The 12,994-nt window shown below is 48.1% G+C and overlaps 1 non-coding gene across 1 annotated transcript; it reads right to left on the bottom strand.

The window, feature by feature from the left end:
* Positions 1–12,661: 12,661 nt before the first annotated feature.
* LOC134971064 (U5 spliceosomal RNA) lies at positions 12,662–12,777 on the bottom strand. The gene has a single exon (XR_010190212.1). It is a non-coding gene; the product is annotated as a U5 spliceosomal RNA (small nuclear RNA).
* Positions 12,778–12,994: the final 217 nt, after the last annotated feature.

The raw sequence follows: 12,994 nt of genomic DNA, 5'->3' as shown, positions 1-12,994 counted from the left end.
CTTGGTGTAAACCACGTTCTCTACCACATCTATTAGGTGTGGTTGTTCCTGTACCACAGCCTCGAATAGGCTGAGGTCTCTCATTTAGAATTAAACAACTTCCTGTCAGCGGAAGGTAATGCTTTCAGAGAGCCCGTCGTGCCGAAACTAGTGACGCTGAAAAGCGAGAACTGACTTGACAGACGTCCGTAGAAGCTGCACATAAATACTCAGCAGCTTCACCGATGTGATCAGCAAGAAGTATAAAGTAGTCGGCTTGGAGGTGTTCAATATATTCACCGCCTTATGTACCCAAATTCCAACCAAACTAGATCTAAGTAGCACCCCTGCTGCTGTATCCATGGAGTTTTAGCTTATGCTCTGACGGGTCTTGAAGCGTAGTAGAAGTTGGTACTGGTTAATTTGTTTTGTAAGTTTTGACACAGACGAATCCACCATTGGCGGACTCTCACATGTAGATGTCACAGACTGTTGGAAACGGGTAACTAAACTTAAACCGGCGAGGTATAGAAACCCGTTTATGCAGATTCTGGCCTGCCTCTGAAAACACACTAAAGATCTGTCGTTTAGTAAATATCACCTTATTATTTGTCAGCGGTTCTTCAGTGTCCGTAAAAATCAGAGACTGACGTACCGCCCTGATGTGACTGGTGGTCCAATTTCCTTCCTCATGCTCACCCTGCGCAGTCGTCAGGATGCAATATAGCAGAAACTGGGAAATTATAAGACAAATGAGAGCATTGTGACCCGAACTAGACTGGGACCTGTGCAAAGACTGAGACCTATCCTGAGACCCTTTGGTATCTTTTTCGATCTCACCCGAGCCTCAATTCTTGCCGTGTTTCGTTTTAAATGAAATTGCAGAAAAGTGAACAAAAAACAAATGTGGCTATTTCTTGGTTTTTTTTTTGTAATCACAGCCAATAAATACTTTGCGGTTCTTGTTTCTGCATTAATCCACCTCACAGCAAAAAATAAGATTTTACTCACCGGTAAATCTATTTCTCGTAGTCCGTAGTGGATGCTGGGACTCCGTAAGGACCATGGGGAATAGCGGCTCCGCAGGAGACTGTGCACAACTAAAGAAAGCTTTAGGACTACCTGGTGTGCACTGGCTCCTCCCACTATGACCCTCCTCCAGACCTCAGTTAGGATACTGTGCCCGGAAGAGCTGACACAATAAGGAAGGATTTTGAATCCCGGGTAAGACTCATACCAGCCACACCAATCACACCGTATAACTCGTGATACTATACCCAGTTAACAGTATGAAATATAACTGAGCCGCTCAACAATAACCCTTTAGTTAGGCAATAACTATAAACAAGTATTGCAGACAATCCGCACTTGGGATGGGCGCCCAGCATCCACTACGGACTACGAGAAATAGATTTACCGGTGAGTAAAATCTTATTTTCTCTGACGTCCTAAGTGGATGCTGGGACTCCGTAAGGACCATGGGGATTATACCAAAGCTCCCAAACGGGCGGGAGAGTGCGGATGACTCTGCAGCACCGAATGAGCAAACTCTAGGTCCTCCTCAGCCAGGGTATCAAACTTGTAGACTCTTGCAAAAAATGTTTGAACCCGACCAAGTAACAGCTCGGCAAATTTGTAAAGCAGAGACCCCCTCGGGCAGCCGCCCAAGAAGAGCCCACTTTCCTCGTGGAATGGGCTTGTACAGATTTAGGGTGCGGCAGTCCAGCCGCAGAATGTGCAAGTTGAATCGTGCTACAGATCCAGCGAGCAATAGTCTGCTTAGAAGCAGGAGCACCCAGTTTGTTGGGTGCATACAGGATAAATAGCGAGTCAGTTTTCCTGACTCCAGCCGTCCTGGAAACATATACTTTTCAGGGCCCTGACTACGTCCAGTAACTTGGAATCCTCCAAGTCCCAAGTAGCCGCAGGCACCACAATAGGTTGGTTCACATGAAAAACTGATACCACCTTAGGAAGGAATTGGGAACGAGTCCTCAATTCCGCCTTATCCATATAAAAAAACAGATAAGGGCTTTTGCATGACAAAGCAGCCAATTCTGATACGCGCCTGGCCGACGCCAAGGCCAACAGCATGACCACTTTCCACGTGAGGTATCGTAGCTCCACGGATTTAAGTGGCTCAACCCAATGCGACTTCAGGAAATCCAACACCACATTGAGATCCCACGGTGCCACTGGAGGCACAAACGGGGGCTGACTATGCAGCACTCCCTTAACAAAAGTCTGAACTTTGAGTGAAGCCAGTTCTATTTTGGAAGAAAATCGATAGAGCCGAAATCTGGACCTTAATGGAACCCAATTTTAGGCCCATAGTCACCCTGACTGTAGAAAGTGCAGAAATCGACCTAGCTGAAATTCCTCCTTTGGGCCCTTCCTGGCCTCACAGCACGCAACATATTTCCGCCATATGCGGTGATAATGGTTTGCGGTTACTTCTTTCCTAGCTTTAATTAGCGTAGGGATAACTTCCTCCGGAATGCCCTTTTCCTTCAGGATCCGGCGTTCAACCGCCATGCCGTCAAACGCAGCCACGGTACGTCTTGGAACAGACAGGCCCCCTGCTGCAGCAGGTCCTGTCTGAGCGGCAGAGGCCATGGGTCCTCTGAGATCATTTCTTGGAGTTCTGGGTACCAAGCTCTTCTTGGCCAATCCGGAACAATGAGTATAGTTCTTACTCCTCTCCTTCTTATTATTCTCATTACTCTGGGTAAGAGAGGCAGAGAAGGGAACACATACACCGACTGGTACACCCACGGTGTTACCAGAGCGTCCACAGCTATCGCCTGAGGGTCCCTTGACCTGGCGCAATATCTTTGTAGCTTTTTGTTGAGGCGGGACGCCATCATGTCCACCTGTGGCCTTTCCCAACAGTGTACAATCATTTGGAAGACTTCTGGATGAAGTCCCCACTCTCCCGGGTGGAGGTCGTGTCTGCTGAGAAAGTCTGCTTCCCAGTTATCCACTCCGGGAATGAACACTGCTGACAGTGCTAACACATGATTTTCCGCCCATCGGAGAATCCTTGTGGCTTCTGCCATCGCCATCCTGCTTCTTGTGCCGCCCTGTCGGTTTACATGAGCGACCGCCGTGATGTTTTCTGACTAGATCAGCACCGGCCGGTGTTGAAGCAGGGGTCTAGCCTGACTTAGGGCATTGTAAATGGCCCTTAGATCCAGAATATTTATGTGTAGGGAAGTCTCCTGACTTTTCCATAGTCCTTGGAAGTTTCTTCCCTGTGTGACTGCCCCCCAGCCTCGAAGGCTGGCATCCGTGGTCACCAGGACCCAGTCCTGTATGCCGAATCTGCGGCCCCCTAGAAGATGAGCACTCTGCAGCCACCACAACAGCGACACCCTGGCCCTTGGAGACAGGGTTATCCGCCGATGCATCTGAAGATGCGACCCGGACCACTTGTCCAACAGATCCCACTGGAAGATCCTTGCATGGGACCTGGCGAATGGAATTTCTTCGTAAGAAGCTACCATCTTTCCCAGGGCTCGCGTGCATTGATGCACCGACACCTGTATTTGTATTAGGAGGTCTCTGTCTAGAGATGACAACTCCTAGGACTTCTCCTCCGGGAGAAACCCTTTTTATCCTGTTCTGTGTCCAGAACCATACCCAGGAACAGTAGACGCGTCGTAGGAACCAGCTGCGACTTTGGAATATTCAGAATCCAGCCGTGCTGTTGTAGCACTTCCCGAGATAGTGCTACTCCGACAAACAACTGCTCCCTTGACCTCACCTTTATAAGGAGATCGTCCAAGCACGGGATAATTATTTCGGCCATTACCTTGGTAAATACCCTCAGTGCCGGGGACAGACCAACAGCAACGTCTGGAATTGGTAATGACCATCCTGTACCACAATTTTGAGGTACTCCTGGTGAAGAGGGTAAATAGGGACATGCAGGTAAGCATCCTTGATGTCCAGTGATACCATGAAATTCTCCAGGCTTGCAATAATCGCCCTGAGCGATTCCATTTTGAACTTGAACCTTCGTATATAAGTGTTCAAGGATTTCAATTTTAGAATGGGTCTCACCGAACCGTCTGGTTTCGGTACCACAACATTTTGGAATAGTAACCCCAGCCTTGTTGAAGGAGGGGTACCTTGATTTCACCTGCTGGAAGTACAGCTTGTGAATTGCCGCCAGTACTACCTCCCTTTCTCCGAGGGCAGCAGGCAAAGCTGATGTGAGGTAACGGCGAGGGGGAGTCGCCCGGAACTCCAGCCTGTATCCCTGTGATACTACTTGCAGAACCTAGGGATCCATCTGTGGGCAAGCCCACTGGTCCCTGAAGTTCCCGAGACGCGCCCCCACCGCACCCGTCTCCACCTGTGGAGCCCCAGCGTCATGCGGTGGACTCAGAGGAAGCGGGGGAAGATTTTTGATCCTGGGAACTGGCTGTCTGGTGCAGCTTTTTCCTTCTTCCCTTGTCTCTGTGCAGAAAGGAAGGGCCTTTGACCCGCTTGCTTTTCTGAAGCCGAAAGGACTGTACCTGAAAATACGGTGCTTTCTTAGGCTGTGAGGAAACCTGAGGTAAAAAATTTTCTTCCCAGCTGTTGCTGTGGATACGAGGTCCCAAAGACCATCCCCAAACAATTCCTCACCCTTATAAGGCAGAATCTCCATGTGCCTTTTAAAGGCAGCATCACCTGTCCACTGCCGGGTCTCTAATACCCTCCTGGCAGAATGGACATTGCATTAATTCTGGATGCCAGCCGGCAAATATCCCTCTGTGCATCCTTCATATATAAGACGACGTCTTTAATATGCTCTATGTTAGCAAAATATTATCCCTGTCTAGGGTATTAATATTATCTGACAGGGTATCAGACCACGCTGCAGCAGCACTATTTATGCTGAGGCAAATGCAGGTCTCAGTATAGTACCGGAGTGTGTATATATAGACTTCAGGATAGTCTCCTGCTTTTTATCAGCAGGCTCCTTCAAAGTGGCCGTATCCCAAGACGGCAGTGCCACCTTTTTTGACAAACGTGTGAGCGCCTTATCCACCCTAGGGGATATCTCCCAACGTGACCTATCCTCTGGCGGGAAAGGGTACGCCAGCAGTAACTTTTTAGAAATTACCATTTTCTTATCGGGGGAACCCACGCTCTTTACACACTTCATTCACTCATCTGATGGGGGAACAAAACACTGGCTGCTTTTTCTCCCCAAACATAAAACCCCTTTTATGTGGTACTTGGGTTCATGTCAGAAATGTGTAACACATTTTTCATTGCCGAGATCATGCAACGGATGTTCCTAGTGGATTGTGTATATGTCTCAACCTCGTCGACACTGGAGTCAGACTCCGTGCAGACATCTGTGTCTGCCGTCTGAGGTACTGGGCGTTTTTTTGAGCCCCTGATGGCCTTTGAGACGCCTGGGCAGGCGCGGGCTGAGAAGCCGGCTGTCCCACAGCTGTTACGTCATCCAGCCTTTTATGTAAGGAGTTGACATTGTCGGTTAATACCTTCCACCTATCCATCTACTCTGGTGTCGGCCCCACAGGGGGCGACATCCCATTTATCGGCCTCTGCTCCGCCTCCACGTAACCTTCCTCATCCAACATGTCGACACAGCTGTACCGACACACCGCACACACACAGGGAATGCTCTGACTGAGGACAGGACCCCACAATGTCCTTTGGGGAGAGAGAGTATGCCAGAGCACACACCAGAGCGCTATATAATGCAGGGATTAACACTATAACTGAGTGATTTTTCCCCCAATAGCTGCTTGTATACATATATTGCGCCTAAATTTAGTGCCCCCCCCCTCTCTTTTTAACCCTTTGAGCCTGAAAACTACAGGGGAGAGCCTGGGGAGCTGTCTTCCAGCTGCACTGTGAAGAAAAAATGGCGCCAGTGTGCTGAGGGAGATAGCCCCGCCCCTTTTTCGGCAGACTTTTCTCCCGCTTTTTTCATGGATTCTGGCAGGGGTAATTTATCACATATATACCGTATTTGCCGGCGTATAAGACGACTGGGCGTATAAGACGACCCCCCAACATTTCCACTCAAAACATAGTTTGTTATGTACTCGCCCTATAAGACTACCCCTGCCGTCTCCCTGTCACTAGCAGCTGTCTGGTCCACCCTTGAATCCATATTATGGATACCTGTAGTACCAGTATTAACCCACCACATAAAGTTGTAAGCCCCCCTCACCTGCAGCTTCCCTGCAGTGCTGCCGCTGTCCCCCCTGCCTAAGCCGCTGTCCCCCCCCCCCCTTCTTATGCATACCTTGATACTCCAAATCTCTTATACTGTAAGAGACATGTCAGTGCAGCCGCTGTCCTCCCTGCCTAACCGCCTGTCACTGCTGAATGTCGGCTCCTGCTCAGTGACATGAGCCGGGTGCTGCACTGTAACAATACGTGCAGCACCTGGCTCCTGTCCCTGTGTAGGAGCCGGACTTCACACAGCTTCACCCGCCGGCAGCACCGTACAGATAGAGGCACTTCACGGGGGAAGTGGGGTGGGCAGCCAACATCATCTTCTTAACCCCCTGGATTGCTGAAAACGGCGGTCCAACCGCGAGGCCACGCCCCTGTTTCACGACTACCCACAGCGCGACTTCCCACCCGGCGTATAAGACGACCCCCCGCTTGGAGGCATGTTTTTCAGGGGGAAAAAGTCGTCTTATACGCCGGCAAATACGGTAGCCCTGGGACTATATATTGTGATGATTTGCCAGCCAAGGTGTATTATATTGCCCTCAGGGCGGCGCCCCCCCCATCAGTGACCGGAGTGTGAGGTGTGCATGAGGAGCAATGGCGCACAGCTGCAGTGCTGTGCGCTACCTTGTTGAAGACAGAAGTCTTCTGCCCAGATTTTCCGGAACACTTCTTGCTTCTGGCTCTGTAAGGGGGCCGGCGGCGCGGCTCCGGGACCGAACATCGAGGTCGGGTCCTGTGGTCGATCCCTCTGGAGCTAATGGTGTCCAGTAGCCTAAGAAGCCCAAGCTACCACCAGTTAGGTAGGTTCGCTTCTTCTCCCCTTAGTCCCTCGCTGCAGTGAGTCTGTTGCCAGCAGATCTCACTAAAATAAAAAACCTAAAATATACTTTCTTTCTAGGAGCTCAGGAGAGCCCCTAGTGTGCATCCAGCTCAGCCGGGCACAAGATTCTAACTGAGGTCTGTAGGAGGGTCATAGTGGGAGGAGCCAGTGCACACCAGGTAGTCCTAAAGCTTTCTTTAGTTGTGCCCAGTCTCCTGCGGAGCCGTTATTCCCCATGGTCCTTACGGAGTCCCAGCATCCACTTAGGACGTCAGAGAAATAGTATTATGGTACTTAACAGGTACATCCTTTTGTTTGACTCCATAAGGGCACCTGTTGTCGAGCAGCGCCCATTTTGTGTAGACCACACACACTGACAGACATTGCAGTTACACTGCATTTTGTGTTTGCTGGTGCCTTATTCATTATGTTGTACTGCTGAAGGCAGTGCACGTGGCCAGACTATAGGAACTTGATCCAAAAGTCCTACCAACACCCCTACGCCATCCGGTGGAGTATTGTTGTAGGACAGCCTTTTCCTGGAAGAAACAGGAAGCATAGTTAAAATGGCCTCCAGCCATGTGCTTACATTGTATAACATAGCATACTAGGTTATAAAGACGTGCACTTAAAACCATGGTCCTTTCTCATATAAAACAGCCTGTTTCAATATAATGCAGCCTCTCTCATATCAAGCAGCAGTTCACAATATAATGCAGCCTTTCAATACAATGCAACATATGTAATACTTATATCTTGGCTTAACAGCCTGACTAGCACTGCTGCTGTGGGCATTTTGTCCCCCCCCTTAGCAGAGGTCTTGCTAAGCTTAGAGCATTGTAAATTGTCCTTAGCTCCAGTATATTTATGTGGAGAGAAGTCTCCAGACTTGATCACACTCCCTGGAAATTTTTTCCCTGTGTGACTGCTCCCCAGCCTCTCAGGCTGGCATCCGTGGTTACCAGGACCCAGTCCTGAATGCCGAATCTGCGGCCCTTTAGTAGATGAGCACTCTGCAGCCACCGCAGAAGAAACACCCTTGTCCTTGGAGACAGGGTTATCCGCTGATGCATCTGAAGATGCGATCCGGACCATTTTTCCAGCAGATCCCACTGAAAAGTTCTTGCGTGAAATCTGCCGAATGGAATCGCTTCGTAAGAAGCCACCATTTTTCCCAGGACCCTTGTGCAATGATGCACTGACACTTTTCCTGGTTTTAGGAGGTTCCTGACTAGCTCGGATAACTCCCTGGCTTTCTTCTCCGGGAGAAACACCCTTTTCTGGACTGTCCAGAATCATCCCTAGGAACAGCAGACGTGTCGTCGGAAACAGCTGCGATCTTGGAATATTTAGAATCCACCCGTGCTGTCGTAGAACTACTTGAGATAGTGCTACTCCGACCTCCAACTGTTCTCTGGACCTTGCCCTTATCAGGCGATCGTCCATTTTCTTTGAAGAAGAATCATCATTTCGGCCATTACCTTGGTAAAGACCCGGGGTGCCGTGGACAATCCAAACGGCAGCGTCTGAAACTGATAGTGACAGTTCTGTACCACGAACCTGAGGTACCCTTGGTGAGAAGGGCAAATTGGGACATGGAGGCAAGCATCCCTGATGTCCAGGGACACCATATAGTCCCCTTCTTCCTGGTTCGCTATCACTGCTCTGAGTGACTCCATCTTGATTTGAACCTTTGTATGTAAGTGTTCAAATATTTCAGATTTAGAATAGGTCTCACCGAGCCATCTGGCTTCAGTACCACAATATAGTGTGGAATAATACCCCTTTCCTTGTTGTAGGAGGGGTACTTTGATTATCACCTGCTGGGAAAACAGCTTGTGAAATGTTTCCAATACTGCCTCCCTGTCGGAGGGAGACGTTGGTAAAGCAAACTTCAGGAACCTGCGAGGGGGAGACGTCTCGAATTTCCAATCTGTACCCCTGGGATACTACTTGTAGGATCCAGGGGTCCACTTGCGAGTGAGCCCACTGCGTGCTGAAACTCTTGAGACGACCCCCCACCGCACCTGTTTGTACGGCCCCAGCGTCATGCTGAGGACTTGGCAGAAGCGGTGGAGGGCTTCTGTTCCTGGGAATGGGCTACCTGCTGCAGTCTTCTTCCCTTTCCTCTATCCCTGGGCAGATATGACTGGCCTTTTGCCCGCTTGCCCTTATGGGGACGAAAGGACTGAGGCTGAAAAGACGATGTCTTTTTCTGCTGAGATGTGACTTGGGGTAAAAAAGGTGGATTTTCCAGCTGTTGCCGTGGCCACCAGGTCCGATGGACCGACCCCAAATAACTCCTCCCCTTTATACGGCAATACTTCCATGTGCCATTTGGAATCTGCATCACCTGACCACTGTCGTGTCCATAAACATCTTCTGGCAGATATGGACATCGCACTTACTCTTGATGCCAGAGTGCAAATATCCCTCTGTGCATCTCGCATATATAGAAATGCATCCTTTAAATGCTCTATAGTCAATAAAATACTGTCCCTGTCAAGGGTATCAATATTTTCAGTCAGGGAATCCGACCAAGCCACCCCAGCGCTGCCCATCCAGGCTGAGGCGATCGCTGGTCGCAGTATAACACCAGTATGTGTGTATATACTTTTTAGGATATTTTCCAGCCTCCTATCAGTTGGCTCCTTGAGGGCGGCCGTATCTGGAGACGGTAACGCCACTTGTTTTGATAAGCGTGTGAGCGCCTTATCCACCCTAAGGGGTGTTTCCCAACGCGCCCTAACTTCTGGCGGGAAAGGGTATACCGCCAATAATTTTCTATCGGGGGAAACCCACGCATCATCACACACTTCATTTAATTTATCTGATTCAGGAAAAAACCACAGGTAGTTTTTTCACACCCCACATAATACCCTTTTTTGTGGTACTTGTAGTATCAGAAATATGTAACACCTCCTTCATTGCCCTTAACATGTAACGTGTGGCCCTAAAGGAAAATACGTTTGTTTCTTCACCGTCGACACTGGAGTCAGTGTCCCTGTCTGTGTCGACCGACTGAGGTAAATGGGTGTTTTAAAGCCCCTGACTGTGTTTGAGACGCCTGGACAGGTACTAATTTGTTTGCCGGCCATCTCATGTCGTCAACCGACCTTGCAGCGTGTTGACATTATCACGTAATTCCCTAAATACGCCATCCATTCCGGTGTCGACTCCCTAGAGAGTGACATCACCATTACAGGAAATTGCTCCGCCTCCTCACCAACATCGTCCTCATACATGTCGACACACACGTACCGACACCCAGCACACACACAGGGAATGCTCTGATAGAGGACAGGACCCCACTAGCCCTTTGGGGAGACAGAGGGAGAGTTTGCCAGCACACACCAAAACGCTATAATTATACAGGGACAACCTTTATATAAGTGTTTTCCCCTTATAGCATCTTAATATATAATCATATCGCCAAATAAGTGCCCCCCCTCTCTGTTTTAACCCTGTTTCTGTAGTGCAGTGCAGGGGAGAGCCTGGGAGCCTTCCCACCAGCAGTTCTGTGAGGGAAAATAGGATTTTGGTACTTACCAGGTAAATCCTTTTCTTTGAATCCATAGGGGGCACTGGAGTACTCTTGGGATATGGACGGGCGTAGCCGATCAAAGGCACTGAATATTCAAATTTAGGACTCTCCCCCCCCTCCATATCCCCAAGTACCTCAGTGTACTTTGCCAGTGTTTTTTACTGAGCGAACAGGATATAGAGAGGTTGACAATGGAGAATCCCTATAACATAACGGACAACCACAAAGTTGATCCGTAACCTTATTGTCACTTATTGTCAACTAAACAGTTGACACCTTAACCGATAGAACTTTATAATTTGAGCCAATTGGTGAAAATGTGTTACCATAAGCTCCTTCGAGCTTAATACCACCCAAGTAAAATTTGTTTACTAAGCTCCCTTGAGCTTAAAACAACCCAGGTAAAACTGCTCTGGGTGGGCGTCCAGTGCCCCCTATGGATTCAAAGAAAAGGATTTACCTGGTAAGTACCAAAATCCTATTTTCTTTATCATCCACTAGGGGTCACTGGAGTACTCTTGGGACGTACCAAAGCTTCCCTCGTGGGCGGGAGAGCTGTTTGATACTTGTAACAGTAGGCAGGCCAAAGCTAAATGCTGATGGCGCCACCATTCATAACGTGTAAACGTGCACAAACGTGGTGCACTGAAGGCTATGTAGCCGCGTCATAGACGCTCCACGACCCGCTGGGTCTGACATTCCCACAGAACCTGTGGGATGAACTATTACTGACGTAGGCGATTGTAACTTAGCCTTAAAGTAAGCCTGACTTGTAGTCATTATTATCCAACTGGATAATGTCTGCTGAGAACCTGGCTAACCCCAGTTTGCAGTATCATATAGAACAAACAACGTATTCATATCACGTACTGTAGACCTTCGGTACATATATAAACGCGTTACGCGTGTACCACATTCAGAATTTTAGAATGTGCTGTCCCCACAGGAACCACTATTGGTATATTGATGTGAAGAATACGAAAGCGGATTTCGTCGGAAGATCTGCTTTGTAATGAGAAAACTCAAATACGGTGGCTTGGAATACAAGGCACCCAAATATGAAAACAAAATCCTTGGCGAAGCCAAGGCTAGAAGAAAAATGTTTTCTAAAGTGAGAAACTTAATACCCATTTGTTGTAAGGGTTCAAAAATATGAAAACTAAGAAATCTGAACCCAACCTCAAATCGCCTGGCGCTGTAGGTGGGATAAATAGAGTCTGAACTTTGGTGACACCTTGTAGAAAGATGTTTACAGACGTAAATAGAGGCAAACGCTTTGAAAATAAGTTTACCACACAGATACCTGCACTCTTAGTGCAGATGAACGCAGTTTTCCATCCCATCCCGTTTAACAGAATACGGGTACTTGAAGTATGATGTTGGAAACTTCCGAGGTTTACAACCTATGTAAGCACACGAAATTTTTTAATTATGAGCTGCCTTAAGCGGCTTACTATTTCGTAACATGGTTGGTATAACCGATACTGTAATTCTCTATTTTTTAAGAGAGCGGTCTGAACCCTCACCCCGTCAACCGCAGCTGCGGTACATAGATAATAGGTACATAGGTAACTATGGGTAAAAGAACGTTCCGTGATGTAACAGGTTGGCCGTATTATGAGCGGGCCAAGATCGTGTGCAAGTATTACTTGAAAATTCGAGAAGCAAACTTCTCCGAAACCCATGAGATACCACCAGTATGACTGACGAACTGTCTTCTGATCCGTTTTGGCAACGAAGAGAGAAGCGGAAAATGGTGGAGCCAGATACACGATGCTGAATGACCCCATGAATGTGATGTACACATACTGAGCTTTTGTAATTGTGGCGAGATGCCATTATGTATACTTGGGGTAACCGCCTTCTGTGGACTCACATATGAAACACCTCTGGATTTAATGTCCAGTTTTGAAGATCCAAAGCCTGACGGGTGAGATCGTTTGTCTAACAAATGTCCACTCACGGATTGATGTCTTGACATTTTCACCTAATGGCGTTCTGAGCCATTGAAGATTTGAGTTACCTGCCGCATTGCCATGCGGCTTCTTGGTTTTCACTGGTTGTTGTGTATGCAACTGCCGTTGCTTTGTTTGACTGCTTAAGGGCAGCGTGAGCCAGGCATGAAAAAACAAAATTACATGAAACTCACGGTTGTTCCTGTCCACAGAAATCTTTAGTAAAAAGCGAAAGATTTATTCGTTCTGAAGAGAACCCAGAGTCTATCCCTGGTCAGACTGAAAACGAATCATTTATTGCATTGTAAAATGCACAGAGTTCTAGGACATTTATCTATTGCATTGTAAAATGCACAGAGTTCTAGGACATTTATTGACAGCAATCTGTCGTGTTTTAGAACCTTTGCGTTGATTTTAATTACAAATCCTGACTCTCTGTGACTGTCGTCCAGAGTATACGCACCCTTGTCCCTCTGTGAGAAA

Source organism: Pseudophryne corroboree, chromosome 11 (genome assembly GCF_028390025.1).
Source record: "Pseudophryne corroboree isolate aPseCor3 chromosome 11, aPseCor3.hap2, whole genome shotgun sequence".
NCBI lineage: Eukaryota > Metazoa > Chordata > Amphibia > Anura > Myobatrachidae > Pseudophryne > Pseudophryne corroboree.
Note: the sequence above shows the minus strand (reverse complement) of the source record. Positions and strands in the feature narration are given on the sequence as shown.